General features: G+C 43.8%; 1 protein-coding gene across 1 annotated transcript in view; it reads left to right on the forward strand.

Annotated features, from left to right (window-relative positions):
• The first annotated feature begins 999 nt into the window (after positions 1-999).
• LOC111966269 (semaphorin-3B) overlaps positions 1,000-16,151 on the forward strand; it is a 115,361-nt gene continuing 100,209 nt past the window's right edge. Inside the window, exon 1 of the mRNA XM_023990769.2 lies at positions 1,000-1,520. The gene's annotated coding sequence lies outside the window, so the exon portion shown is untranslated. The remainder of the gene's footprint in view (positions 1,521-16,151) is intronic.

Below are 16,151 nucleotides of genomic sequence, written 5' to 3' on the forward strand. Positions count from 1 at the left end.
CATTCCTCCCTCTTTCACCCTCCCTTGGTCCCACATATGTTAATTTGCTACATATGGCTCTTTGACTCTCTGTTTCTGCTCAGTGGTGTGAGTTGACTGAATGCTGTGATCTCTTGTGTGCATTGTAGTCCAGGGTAGAAACGGCAAATGTGGCATTTGGTTGATTGGACTGGAGACCGAGAGGTATGAGTTAGGGACGTTTAGGTGACTGGCACTGTGGTTGGAGTCTAGGGTCTGGGTCTCTGTGTTCACTATTAAGTTTTCAAGAGGTAATCATTACTTTTGTTTGTTCATCAGTCAACTTGGAGCCACAGCGACACATTAGATTACACACACACACAGTATTCTATTACTCTCAGTTTACCGTTATCTCTCCTCAGAACATAAGGGTGCCGCCGGCACAGTTATCAGTACTAGCCAATCTGACACATATACACCAAGATACGCACACACACCTGCTACAGGGACGTACACACACTGCCGACAGCTGGCGTCTCACTGGGACCGTGCAGACGCCCATCTCTTAGAGGGTGTGGAGCGAACCAGCCAGAAATGCCAGTCAACAGTACTCATTAATCACACACACACACAACAAGGTCCCTTGGGACAGAGCTACACTAAGGCTGATAACTAAACTTGAGTCCTGCTGCTCTTAAACTCAAGCACTGGTCTTCTCTCATAACGAGTTACAGCAGAGTTCATGACCACATTTGGAGTGGCCTAGGATCTATTTCCAACACAATATCGTAGAATAGTGAGCAAGGAGAAACACCTGGCCTAGAGCACGAGACACACAGTCACTGATCCCGTTCATGTATGTCCATCTAGCGAATGCTTGGACCAGCAGGTGTGTGTGTTGTGTGTGTGTGTGTGTGTGTGTGTGTGTGTGTGTGTGTGTGTGTGTGTGTGTGTGTGTGTGTGGTGTGTTGTGTTGTGTGTGTGTGTGTGTGTGTAGACAGAGAGACAGAGAGACAGAGAGACAGAGAGAGACGTTGAGCAGTGGGAGAGTGAAAGAGTATCAGTCAAAGAAAGATCCAAAAGGCTGAAAGAGAGGGAGAGAGAGCGAAAGATTGTCTGAGAGAGCCTCTATGCGCTGTCCCACCCCCTGACTGGTCTTCACCTCCCCTACAGTCCTGAGAAGCCAGCCCCGAACAGAGAGAGAGAGAGAAAGAAAAAAGAAAGGAGAAGAGAGAAAAAGAGAGGGGACACGCACTAGCTCAGGACTCTGGAATTCGAAACCTTTGGAGCAACACACACARACACACACACACACACTTACACGCACATACACACTCCTGCACGGTCTCTGTGGTGATTTGGATCGTTCGCAGCGGGAATAACTCTGAGCGATCAAGAGAGAGAGAGAGAGAGAGACAGAGTGTGTGAGAGCGAGCGAGATAGACTACATTTCTTTACTTTGGACTCTACTGCTCCACCATGGCACCTGTCACAGACAGAGAAACACGGACCTAGGAGCACCACATTGCCAGGAAGAACACAGATAGCAAGAGAGTACAAAGGTAAGACATTCCCTTCCTTTAATTCCCTGTGGTGGTGGGGGGGGGGGTTGTTTATCATAGTTATCTGTGCAATTTAAAGTGTCTGTTATCTGAACAGTTGTTGGAAGCAGAGTGTGTGTGTGTGGTTGTGTTTYTGTGAGTGTACTGGTGGGTGATTTATAGACAAATGGTTGCCCTGCTCATAGCCAAGTGGTGCTTTGCACAAAGCTCAAGTCAGTACCAGTTAAAGTAAGCACTTTTAGTACCGATTTCCAGTTGCCTGTTCAGGTTATTTCTTATGAGAGTGACCAGCGGAACAAAAAAGAGAATAATCTCTCGACACCTGAAATCCAGTACACCCCACTTCTCCCATCCCTCCATCCCTACCCATCCCTCCACACGCTGTCACTTTAATCTCATTACGCTCGGGCTTTTCTCTCCTTTCTGCACATTTTGTAAAGGGCTCATTTGAACGAAGGGAGCTTATTCCTCTCTTTCTCTGCCTCTCTCTCTCCTCTCTCTGAAGTAGCGCAGAGTACATTCAGGCAGCTAATATCTGAAACAGATCTGCTTTATCTGTGATCTCCAATAATCCCGCAGGGACCTTCACCCTTTCAACCCAGTGTCCTTGCTACTCAAAGACCACATCTCCCCCTGAATAATTGACTGAACATTCTGGAGCGCTTGAGCTAAACGGTAGACTCTGTAGCTGTGTCTCTTTGGACGTATCTACTGTAGATCTGTGTGGTTCGAGTCTCTCTCTGTCTCTGTCTCTGTCTCTGTCTCTGTCTCTGTCTCTGTCTCTGTCTCTGTCTCTGTCTCTGTCTCGTCTTTCTCTGTCTCTCCTCTCTCTCTCTCTCTCTCTGTTTTTGTCTGTCCTTGAGGTGCTGTGTGAGCGCGGGCCACCACTTTGGAGGTCCGGACCTCTGTAATTTAAAAAATTAATTGCATTCCTTTTGTGTGTGCGTGCGTGCATGTGTGGTGTGTGTGTGTGGTGTGTGTGTGTGTGTGTGCGTGTGCGTGCATACATAAAGTGGCAAATCAAACTTGGTTGTGGTTCAGCAGTTCTCCTCTTGACAGTCACTCAATTAGCCCATGTTAGTTAAAACATTTTAGATTGGTTAATTAGTCTAGTTGGTAGTAATCATGGCCAAATGACCAACCTATGTGTTAGTCACTCTCACTCAGATGTCATATTGGTATGGCATGAATCATGGCGAAAGGTGTAGAAGTGCAGGAAATTAGCTTTGAAAACTGCCAAACACACCCCACACCCTCAATTCACTAAAAGTCAGACCAAGGCTACAGCCCTGCACGTCACAGAGAGGGAGAGAGAGAAAGAGAGGAGGAGGAAAGGGAAAAGAGAGGACAGACTGAGAGGAACAGATGGAGAGGAAAAAGATATACAGTAGCAATGTCAGTTTTATTTGCTTGAAATATGTACGATGCTGCTGCTCTCTTGAAATATTCACTTTTTTTTGCTATTGCTGGAGGCGACTAAGTTGTTCTCTCATTCACATGAAAAGCGAATACTGTAATCATTAAAATGTTATCAGTTTTTTTCAATCCAGTCGAATATATATAACAATACAGGCATTTTGATATGATATTCACTCCTGATGAGAGTAAGGTACTCTTTCGTGCGTGTGTGTGTGTGTGTGTGTTGTGTGTTGTGTGTGTGTGTGTTGTGTGTGTGTGTGTGTGTTGTGTGTGTGTGTGTGTGTGTGTGTGTGTGTGTTGTGTGTGTGTGTGTGTGTGTGTGTGTGTAAACTGTGTGTCTGCGCACACGTGTATGTGTATGCTTGCTCCTCGTGGCAAGCTTGGACAGCCTCGGGTGTAGGGCAAGCTGGGACAGCCTCGGGTGTAGGTGCAAGCTGGCGACGCTGATATTTGTCAGTCTCGGCCACGTACACAAGCTTACAGTGAGTTGCCTCCAGATGGAGGACTGCCAAAAACTAGGGCAAAGCAGTTTGCAAGTACTACTCTGTTTCACTGTCGTGGCAACCTAGCTATTTGGAGAAGGATGCTTTCTGTACCGTTGATGCCATGCATACAGGAATGTTTGGATACTTTTTTCATGTCAATTTGATTGGTGGATTCAAATAAAGTATTTGCATAAATGTGTGTGTGTGTGTGTGTGTGTGTGTGTGTGTGTGTGTGTGTGTGTGTGTGTGTGTGTGGTGTGGTGTGTGTGTGTGTGTGTGTGTGTGTGTGTGTGTGTGTGTGTGTGTGTGTGTGTTGTGTGTGTGTGTGTGTGTGTGAATTGTGTGCGTAGTGTTTGATGCTCTCTCAGTAGTATTAAGCCATCTGAAGGTGCTGTCTCCTGTAGATTTACTGTCTCGGTTGACTGCAGAACGAAATCGAAATTACCATTACATAAGCATTCATCATTGATTACCCTGGTTATAATCACATGCCATCATTTGATTTACCCTGGTTATAATCACCTGCTCATCATTTGATTTTACCCTGGTTATAATCACCTGCTCATCATTTGATTTTACCCTGTTATAATCACCTGCTCATCATTTTTCTACCCTGGTTATAATCACCTGCTCATCAGTTTTGTTCTACACCTGTTTAATCACGATCATTTATTCCCTTAATCAACCTGCTCATATTTTTACCGGTTATAATCACCTGCACATCATTTGTTCATACCCTGGTTAAAGCACTGCTTCATCATTTGTTTACCCTTATAATCACCTGCTCATCATTTGATTTACCTGGTTATAATCACCTGCTATCATTTGTTCTACCCTGTATATAATCACCTGCTCATCATTTGATTTTACCCTGGTTATAATCACCTGCTCATCATTTTTTCCTCTTTATTCATATTGTAAAGAAGGACGAATGGTTTGAGAGAATAAAGGTTTCGGACCAATCTTGGCACAGTGAGACAGACTGTTTGTATAAACACACAGCCTCATAGGTACAGTAGGATCAGTTTTCCCTGACCACGTGACCTAACCAGGAAAATGTCCTCGTCCTCTAGTTATATGAGATCATCACCACAGTGCAACCATGTGGGGTTCACAGTAGCCTGACTACATCAGTTTGTGTCATAAGGTACAGACAACATAAGGATGATACACTGAACCGTGAGGGGGGGCCAGAGGCCAGAAGGGCCAATCTGAGTTCAGAATCAGAAGCTTTAGGGTAAAAACAGTCTAGAACAGTGTTTTAGCAATGTGCTACATAATGAGGAATTCCACCTGATCTTCCTCTCTCTCTTAGATGTATATCAGCCATAGCGGCCGGTGTGGACTTCTGTGGGCTCAGTGCGACAGGGAGTCTAGTGACTCTAACATGGACTAAACCTTCTGGAGTGTAGGGGCGGGTGGATGAGGCGCTCTTTGGCAGGCTGGAGCCTCATTACATTCTTGTCTTGGACACTCATGCGTCTTTCCCCTCCTTTCTTCACCTCTGCTTCTTCTATCATCTGCCTTAACTGCAGAGCTGTCTGTCACCGCATCAGAGCAGCCCGCCACAACACATCACTTCCTGTTGAACGCGGAAAGCGTAATAAGGGAGAGCTGTTTTMYTTTGCTGTTTTGGAAAGTTTGRTGTTTTGAAAGTCTATTGAAAAACTTTGGTTACTAGCTAGCTACCTTTTGAGTTTGGATCCCGCYACGCAGTTGGCATCAGTTGCTGMGACCGCTACTATCTGTCCAGTAATCCTGCTGACCAAGGCCGGGTCTGAGGAGCTGCTTGGCGTAGCKGCCAGCATATCTGCTAGCTACCTGCATATCAAGCGAGCAGTTTTTTTTTTMAAGGCTTGAACGCAGCCAGCGATGTYGTTAGCCATTGTGGCTGGGACCGTYGATTGTCTCGGGCTTGTGGCTGTCTAGATCCCTGCTGTTTGTTGATGTTGTCTCCWATCTTCCCTGCGACCTGCTTTGTCTGGTGCTGCGAGGAGTAACAGTGCAACCTACGTTGCTAGCATGACAAAGACCAAAGCTGGCGGTAATAGCATTGAGGACAGTGGTGTCTCTCTATCAAAGGTGAAGGATCTTTTAAAATGAACAAAAATAGTTCTACAAGCAGTTGTTACAACAACAAGAAAATAGTGTTGTGTCCAAAAACTAGTGGATTCAACTAATAAAATAATTGAGGACCTGACCAGAGAGGTCCAGGACCTGAAGAACAGTTTGCAGTTCTCCCAGGGTCAGCTCGATGAGTTGAAACAGGAGAACGGCAAGATGACAGCAATCCTTAAGTCATTGAGAGAGGACATAATTGATGTGTGTGAATCCATGATAACAATGATGGAGAAATCAGATTATCTCGAGGGACAATCAAGGCGGAACAACATGGTTGTGGACAAAATTGCAAAATCCCCACATGACACCTGGATGGAGTCTGAGGACAAAGTGAGGGAAATGATCTTGGAGAAACTGAAGATGGACCCCAGGAAGACTGAGGTGGAGCGCGCACACAGGACTGGAAAACCCACCCCCGGCCCAGGTGATAGACCCAATAAAGGTCAAGTTCCTGAGGTTAAAGGACAAGGTAGCTGTTCTGGAAAGAGCCAAGAACTTGAGAAGAAAATACATCTTCCTCAGCGAGGACTATCCTGAAGCTGTGTGCCACAAGAGGAAATAACTTATCTTTGCCATGAAAGCTCCATGAAATCAACAGCTTGCTAACATAAGATAACATTCATATACAGTATTAGACATTTCTGAGACTCACTTAGAGAATTCATTTGATGATACAGCAGTAGCAATACAAGGATATAACATGTATAGAAGAGACAGGAATGCTTATGGGGAAGGTGTTGCTGTATATATTCAGAGCCATATCCCTGTYAAGCTTAGAGAAGATCTTATGTCAAGTGTTATTGAAGTGTTGTGGTTGCTGGTTCACTTGGCACATKTAAAGCCTTTTCTTTTGGGGTGTTGCTATYGGCCACCAAGTGCRAACAGTCAGTATCTAAATAATATGTGTSAAATGCTTGATAGTGTATGTGATYTAAACAGAGAGGTCTACTTTCTTGGGGACCTGAATATTGACTGGTTTTCATCAAGCTGTCCACTCAAGAGGAAGCTTCTCACTCAAACCAGTGCCTGTAATCTGGTTCAGGTTATTAATTAACCTACAAGGGTGTTTACAAACACTATAGGAACAGGATCCTCCACATGTATCGATCACATTTTTACTAATACTGTGGAACATTGTTCTAAAGCTGTATCAGTACCCATTGGATGCAGTGATCACAATATAGTGGCTATATCCAGGAAAGCCAAAGTTCCAACAGCTGGGCCTAAAATAGTGTATAAGAGATCATACAAAATATTTTGCTGTGACTCTTATGTGGATGATGTTAAAAATATTTGTTAGTCTGATGTGATTAATAAGGAGCATCCAGACGCTGCATTTGATGAATTTATGAAATTGTTTCTTCCAATTATTTATAAACATGCCCCTGTTAAGAACCTGACTGTTAGAACTGTAACTTCTCTAGGATAGGGGGCAGAGTTTTCACTTTTGGAAAAATAGCGTGCCCAATTTCAACTTCCTTCTACTCATCCCCAGAATATAAGATATGCATATTATTAGTAGATTTGGATAGAAAACACTCTGAAGTTTCTAAAACTGTTTGAATCATATCTGTAAGTATAACAGAACTTATGTAGCAGGCAAAACCCAGAGGACTAACCATTCATTATTATTTTTTAAGTCACTGTCTGTTCAATGAATTTTCATTGGGAAGCCAGATTTGCTTCCACTGGATATCACCAGTCTTAGGAAATAAGTTGAGGTTATTCATTTGTGCAATGAAGAAGAAGGCCATCAGGAAGCAGTGTAACGTCATGTGTACTGTTTGAGAGTTGCGCAAGACTAAAAAAGTAAAGTTAGTTTGTTGTTCTCCTGTATTGAAAACAGATAGACCAGTCTTCAATTTGATCAATTATTAACGTTTACAAATACCTTAAGTTGTATTACAAAAGTACTTTGAAATGTTTTGGCAAAGTTTAGAGGTAATTTTTGAGATATTTTGTAGTGACTTTGCGCAAATTGGAAGCTGTTTTTTTCTGGATCAACCGCGCCAAATAAATGGACAATTTGGATATATATGGACGGAATTAATCGAACAAAAGGACCATTTGTGATGTTTATGGGACATATTGGAGTGCCAACAAAAGAATCTCGTCAAAGGTAATGCATGTTTTATATTTTATATATGCGTTTTGAGTAGCGCCGGCAGGGTTGAAATATGCTACTCTCTCTTTGTTGACATTGTGCTATCATCAGATAATAGCATCTTATGCTTTCGCCGAAAAGCCTTTTTGAAATCTGACATGTTGGCTCGATTCACAACGAGTGTTGCTTTAATTTGGTATCTTACATCTGTGATTTAATGAAAGTTTGATTTTATATCATTTTTTTGAATTTGGCGCTCTACATTTTCCCTGGCTTTTGGCCAAGTGGGACGCTACCGTCCCGCTATCCCAGAGAGGTTTTAAGGCTCCATGGATTGATGAATTGAAAAACTGTATGGCTGAAAGAGATGGGTCAAAAGGAGTGGCTAAAAAGTCTGGCTGCACATGTGACTGGCTGACTTCCTGCAAATTGAGATATTATGTGACTAAACTCAACAAGAAGAAGAAGAAACTGTATTATGAAGCCAAGATCAATGATATAAAGAATGATGGAAAAGAACTTTGAAGTAAAGTTATTGTGGAAGAGGTGGGAAAATTATTGTTATCGATCAATAATGACAAACCTCCTGGCATTGACAACTTAGATGAAAAGCTACTGAGGATGGTAGCTGACTCTATAGCCACTCTCATCTGTAATATCTTTAATCTGAGACAAGAGGAAAGTCTTTGTCCTCAGGCCTGGAMGGAAGCTAAAGTCATTCTGATACCCAAGAGTGGTAAAGCGGCCTTTACTGGTTCTAACAGCAGACCTATTAGCTTGCTGCCAGCTCTTAGCAAACTGTTGGAAAAAATGGTGTTTGACCAAATACAATGCTATTTCTCTGTAAACAAATTAACAACAGACTTTCAGCATGCCTAAAGAGAAGGGCACTCAACAAGTACTGCACTGACACAAATGACTGATGATTGGTTGAAAGAAATTGATAAGAAGAAGATTSTGGGAGCTGTACTGTTAGATTTCAGTGCAGCCTTTGATATTATCGACCATAACCCTTTGTTGAGAAAATGTACACTACTGCTCAAAAGTGTGGGGTCACGTAGAAATGTCCTTATTTTTGAAAGAAAAGCCATTTTTTTGTCCATTAAAATAACAGCAAATTGATCAGAAATACAGTGTAGACATTGTTAATGTTGTAAATGACCATTGAAGCTGGAAACGGCAGATTTTTTATGGAACATCTGCATAGGCGTAAAGAGGCCCATTATCAGCAACCATCACCCCTGTGATCCAATGGCACGTTGTGTTAGCTAATCCAAGGTTATCATTTCAAAAGGCTAATTGATCAGTAGAAAACCCTTTTGCAATTATGTTATCACAGATGAAAACTGTTGTCCTGATTAAAGAAGCAATAGAACTGGCCTTCTTTAGATTAGTTGAGTATCTGGAGCATCAGCATTTGTGGGTTCAATTGCAGGCTCAAAATGGCCAGAAACAAATAACTTTCTTCTGAAACTCTTCAGTCTATTCTTGTTCTGAGAAATGAAGACTATTCCCTGCGGGAAATTGCCAAGAAACTGAAGATCTCGTACCACGCTGTGTACTACTCCCTTCACAGAACAGAGCAAACTGTCTCTAACCAGAATATAAASAGGAGTGGGAGGCCCCGGTGTAGAACTGAGCYAGAGGACAAGTACATTAGAGTGTTTAGTTTGAGAAACAGATGCCTCACAAGTCCTCAACTGGCAGCTTCATTAAATAGTACRCGCAAAACACCAGTCTCAACGTTAACAGTGAAGAGGCGACTCCGGGATGCTGGCCTRCTAGGCAGAGTTCCTCTGTCCAGAGTCTGTGTTCTTTTGCCCATCTTAATCTTTTKTTTTTATTGGCCAGTCTGAGATATGGCTTTTTCTTTGCAACTCTGCCAAGAAGGCCAGCATCCCGGAGTCGCCTCTTCACTGTTGACGTTGAGACTGGTGTTTTGCGACTGTGTCACTTCTTGTTTTTATAAGAAYAAATAATGTGTTGYYWATTTCACACTGTTTGCATAGTCAACTTACACACAACACTGACATACACACTTACCCCACCAGACATGCCACCAGGGGTCTTTTCACAGTCCCCAGGTACAGAACAAATTAAAGGAAACGTAGAGTATTATWCAGAGCCATGAGTGCATGGAACTCCCTTCCATCTCATACAGCGCAAGWGAACAGCAAACCTGGTTTAAAAAAACWAATAAAGCAACACCTCACGGCACAACGCCTCTRCCCKATGTGACCTACTTGTTGTGTAATTGTGTAATTGATAGATGCACACACACACAACATTTTCATGTTTTGAAAAGTATGTKAATTGTAAAGTATTTTGTCTGTAATGTCTTTTTCGTTGTGTCGGCCTCCAGTAAGACTAGCTGTTGTCATTGGTGTCGGCTAATGGGGATCCCCAGTAAGACTAGCTGTTGTCATTGGTGTCGGCTAATAGGGATCCTAATGAATCAAATTAAGCAAAGGACCTGCCTGTAATTGTGCTGTGTGTTTACAGTGGGTTTGGGCCCTGGCATTTGAATGTGCATGCACAGTATGTGGCAGCATCGTGTTTGCATGCATTCTGTATGCATTCTGTATGTGTGCATTCTGTATGTGTGAGTGTGTGTGTGTGGTTCAGGCTGAAGGAGAGCAACCATCCCCTCTACCACGTGAAGGAGAGGAGATGTAGATGGCTTTACAGTAGGAGGTGAGAAAGTAACGAGTCTCTCCCCTCTCTCCCCCCCTTCCACCCCCATTGCCTCCACAGCTGTGGGAGAGGGAGCTCTCGCCCACCTCGTGGGAATTAGAGAGGGGATTCTGGCTGTTCTGCTGGGTGCCTGCTGATAACGAAACAGCCACGCCTCTGTTATCTACTGAGCATGTGCTGTAAAGCGCTCCTTACCTCACTCCTCGCCTGTCACATCTGGTACGACCAGCCGAAAGCATACACACATATACTGAGAACACACACATACTAATACACACTCATCGCTACACACACACGAATGCACGCCGCGCGCACGCACACCACACACACACACACACACACACACACACACACACACACACTCACACACACACACACCACACACCACACACACCACACACACCACACAACACACACACACACACCACACACACACACACAACACACACCACACACAGGTCCTACCACAGAGCGCGCGTGTAACTTGCACCGCATAATTTTATGGTTTGGTGGGTCAACTCACACAGTAAAACCTCTCAGTACACGTAGGTAGGAAATGAATGCAGGCCGACACACACGACACACACACCCACAATGCATGCTCTTGCGGCATGTCTGGTATTTCATTCAGTGAGCCTCACACTATGCAGTTCAATCTTTTCCACTCACTATACTCACACCTCTCTGTCGGGCTAGTTTAGGATAAGCCCATTCACCCTCATTCAGGCCTGATATTCCACCCAGTCCTCTCTCTTCTCCTTCCCATCCTGTTGTGGCAGTGCCAGTCAAAGTTACAGCTGTTGGTATTCAGAGTCAAGATTCAAGGGAAGTCAGAGGCATAGGTTTGGTGTCGGGTTGATASAAGAGCCCTCAGCTGCATCTAGCCATCATAACAGAACAAAGGCCATGAGAGGGAGAGGAGGAGGGGAAAGGGGAGAGATGAGGGGAGGGTGATGTAGGAACAACAGAGGAGGATAAAGAGGGAAAGAGTGGAGGGAGGGAGAGAAGAGCTGTGAATATGAGAAGATAACACAGCAGGGTATAGAATGGGGAATAGAAGATATGAATATGGAAGTAGTGACTAGCAGAGCAGATCTCTTCCATTAATGTGCTCCTTCCTCTTTACTCCTCTTTCCTCTCGCCACCTGTGTTCTCACTCACCGTTGTTCCCCAGATGCTCTGGATCAGAGCCCATGTCCTCCCGCCCCTCCCTCTCTCCCTTACTCCTCCTCCCTCTCTCTCACCCCCATTCCTCTCCCCTGCCCCCTTATTCCACCTTTCACCCTCCCTCGCTGGCCCTCCCCTCGCCCCACTCTCTCACTCCGCTGCTCACCCCTCCATATACCCGCTTTCTGGTGCTTCATTTCATAGCCAGACTTAATCAAATCAAACTTTATTCGTCACATGCGCTGAATACAGTGTAGACCTTACGGTGAAATGCTCACTTACAAGCCCTTTAACCAACAGTGTAGTTCAAGAAAGAGTTAAACAAATATTTACCAAATAAACTAAAGTAAAAAATACWAAAAAGTAACACAATCAAATAACAATAACGAGGCTATACACAGGGGCTACCGGTACCGAGTCAATGTGCGGGGYTACAGGTTAGTCGAGGTAATTTTTACATGGAGGTAGGGGTGAAGTGACTATGCATAGATAATAAACAGCGAGTAGCAGCAGTGTACAAAACAAATGGAAGGGGGGGTGTCAATGTAAATAGTCCGGTGGCCATTTGATTAATTGTTCAGCAGTCTTATGGCTTGGGGGTAGAAGCTGTTAACTTCTAGTTCCTCCCAAACCCGGATCCGGGAGCACCCCCCACAGTAAAAAAGCTGACTAGCATAGCCTAGCATAGCACACACCCATGCTTACACACACACGAATGCACGCCGCGCACCGCAGCACACACTTTCACAAGTACACACACACACACACACCACACACACACACAGCACACACAACACACACACACACACACACACACACACACACACACACACCACACACACCACACACACAACCACACACACAACACACACACACACACACACACACACACACACACACACACACAGTCCCTACCACAGAGCTGCAGGAGTGTAAACTTGGCAACTGCATAATTTTTATAGTTTGGTGTGTGACAACTCACAGTAAAACCTCTCAGTACACGTAGGTAGGAATGAATGCAGGCCGACACACACGACACACACACACAATGCATGCTCTTGCGGCATGTCTGGTATTCATTCAGTGAGCCTCACACTAATGCAGTTCAATCTTTTTCCACTCACTATACTCACACGATCTCTTGTCGGGCCTAGTTTAGGATAAGCCCATTCCCCTCATGCTCATCAGGCCTGATATTCCACCCAGTCCTCTCTCTTCTCCTTCCCATCCTGTTGTGGCAGTGCCAGTCAAAGTTACACGCTGTTGGTATTCAGAAGTCAAGATCAGGGAAGTCAGAGGCATAGGTTTGGTGTCGGGTTGATAGAAGAGCCTCAGCTATGCATCTAGCCATCATAACAGAACAAAGGCCATGAGAGGGAGGGAGGAGGGAAAGGGGAGAGATGAGGGGAGGGTGATGTAGAACAACAGAGGAGGATAAAGAGGAAAAGAGTGGAGGGAGGGAGAGAGAGAGCTGTTGAATATGAGAAAGATAACACAGCAGGGTATAGAATGGGGAATAGAAGATATGAATATGGAAGTAGTGACTAGCAGAGCAGATCTCTTTCCATTAATGTGCTCCTCCTGCTTTACTCCTCTTTCCTCTCGCACACCTGTGGTTTCGACTCACCGTTGTTCTCCGATGCTCTGGGATCAGAGCCCATGTCCTCCCGCCCCTCCCTCTCTCCCTTACTCCTCCTCTCTCTCTCATCCCCAATTCCTTCCTGCTGCCCCTTATTCCACACCTTTTCAACCCTCCCTCGCTGGCCCTCCCCTCGCCCCACTCTCTTGCACTTCCGCTGCTCACCCCTCCATATACCCGCTTTCTGGTGCTCTTCATTTCATAGCCAGACTTAATCAAATCAAACTTTATTCGTCAATGCGCTGAATACAGTGTAGACCTTACGTGAAATGCTCACTTACAAGCCCTTTAACCAACAGTGGGATTCAAGAAAGAGTTAAACAAATAATTTAACAAATAAACTAAAGTAAAAAATACAAAAAAGTAACAACAATCTAATAACAATAACGAGGCTAATACACAAGGGGCTAACCGGTACCGAGTCAATGTGCGGGGTACAGGTTAGTCGAGGTAATTTTTTACATGGAGGTAGGGGTGAAGGTGACTATGCCATAGATAATAAACAGCGAGTAGCAAGCAGTGTGCAAAAAAATGGAAGGGGGGTGTCAATGTAAATAGTCCGGTGCCATTTGATAATTGTTCAGCAGTCTTATGCTTGGGGGTAGAAGCTGTTAACTTCTAGTTCCTCCCAAACCCGGATCCGGGAGCAACCCCCCACAGTAAAAAAGCTGACTAGCATAAGCCTAGCATAGCCTAAGCATAGCGTCACAAAGTAAATACTGCATTAAAATATCAATTAATCACAAGTCCAAGACACAGATGAAAGATAACACTTCCTTGTGAATCCAGCCATAATTTCTGATTTTTAAAAATGTTTTAACAGGGAAGACACAATATGTAAATCTATTAGCTAACCACGTTAGCAAAGCCCACTTTTTTTTACTCCACCAGTTTTTTAACTCATCAGTAGCTATCACTCCATTCCGACCTAATTAAAGATATATATAGCCACTAACACAAGAAACACTTACATAAGATGACAGTCTTGAATAACATATTTATGGTATACGCATATTTTTTTTAGAAAAATGTGCATTTTTTCAGGTATAAATCACAGTTTACCATTGCACACTATCAAAACTCACCACCAAAGCGATAGAATAACTACAGAGGAGCAACGGTGTATTACCTAATTACTCATCTTAAAACATTTCTGAAAATACACAAGCGTACAGCAAAGAGCTCCAACATCTTGTGAATCCAGACAATATTTCGATTTTTCTAAGTGTTTTACAGCGAAAAACACATAATATCGGTTAATATTAGCATACCACATGAGCTACAATCACCCCGTGCATGATTCAGGCAAAAAGAGCGATAACGTTATCACCACCAAAATTATATACATTTTTCACTAACCTTCTCAGAAATTCTTCAGATGCAGTCCTGTAACATCTATTACAACAATGCATATAGAGTGTTCGAATGTGCATATTTAGCAATCACATCGTGGTTATGCATGTAATCAGTCCAAAACTGGCATGCATTCTGGCCGGGGCGCCATCTTGGCCATGCACTCTAAGTTTACGATTATTTATCGATTAGATGACAAAAAAAATACAGGTTGGACCAGCCTAATGAAAGATGCATTAGTTATTGAAATGCAACACGCTGAGTTAGAATTGTTTAAAATTAACGTTAACTAGACATACAGTGTGCGTTAGCAGCCGACTAGTGGCCGCAATATGGCCGAAGCAAATGCGTATTATAAATTGTTTCTCACATAAATACGGAATAAAGATCTAAATACTCTTAACTGTTTGGACGAGCTTGCCTCAGAAATCGTTTGGGCAAGTTGTCTTTGTCCAAAAGAAATCGTTGCTTTGTTGTAAAACGTCCTCTTCAACTTCGGAACTAGCAGCTAAAATAGGCTACGTGGCACACACATGTCCAAATCCTTCAAAGCGAGGAATTACTATCGAAAATTCCGAAAATAGCAATATACTCGCCATAAGACTGATTATAAATCGGTTTTAAAATAAACTTCGTTAGAATGATGTTTCTAACACCTTATATCTGAATGTAAATCACAGAGGGACGGATATATGCTTATGCGCGATAACGAGAGCTTTTTTGAGGCTGCATTCTGATGTCTCTCTTGCGCCTTTGACGAGCGTCTCAAAAGAACGGACATGTCACTCCATGGCTTTTATAACTCTGAGAATATACGTAGAGACTGCACACTTCCACTTCTCATTGGTTTAGCTTGGACATCCAGGGGGAAGGCGGGTGCAGTTCATTTTCGACCAGTAGGGCACAGCACCGGAGCTTTAAACTGATGCTGAGAACAGAGCCTAGATTTCTGACGCTTGGCGGCATGTCCTGTCATGATTTGTGCGCTGTAGAAGGAGTTCTGGTTCACGACCACAAGACATATTCATAGACGGTTTTAGACAACTAAGATTGTTTTCTATCCGAATAGTAATATAATATGCATATTGGGTACGAACAAGATTGAGTACGAGGCACGTTTTAGATTTGGAAATTGAAAAAAAATAAATAGTGCGTAGAGGCCCCTATATTGACAAAGGTTAAGAAGCCTTTTTGGACCTAGAGTTGGCGCTCTGGTACCGCTTGCGTGCAGTAGCAGAGAAAACAGTCTATGACTTCTATGACAGTCTATGACTGTGGTCTCTGACCATTTTTTTGGGCTTTCCTCTGACACCCGCCTAGTATATAGGTCCTGGATGGCAGGAAAGCATGGCCCCCAGTGATGTACAGGGTCTTACGCACTACCCTCTGTAAAGCCTTACGGTTAGATGCCGAGCAGTTGCCATACCAGGGCGGTGATGGCAACCGGTCAGGATGCCTCTCGATGTGCAGCTTTTTGAGGATCTGGGGACCCATGCCAAATCATTTTCAGTCTCCTGAAGGGGAAAAAGTGTTGTAGTGCACTCTTAACCACTGTCTTGGTGTGTTTGGACCATGATAGTTTTGTTGGTGAAGTGGACACCAAAGGAACTTGAAACTCTCGACCCGCTCCACTACAGCCACGTTGAATG

This window comes from Salvelinus sp. IW2-2015, linkage group LG7 (genome assembly GCF_002910315.2).
Source record: "Salvelinus sp. IW2-2015 linkage group LG7, ASM291031v2, whole genome shotgun sequence".
Classification (NCBI taxonomy): Eukaryota; Metazoa; Chordata; class Actinopteri; order Salmoniformes; family Salmonidae; genus Salvelinus; species Salvelinus sp. IW2-2015.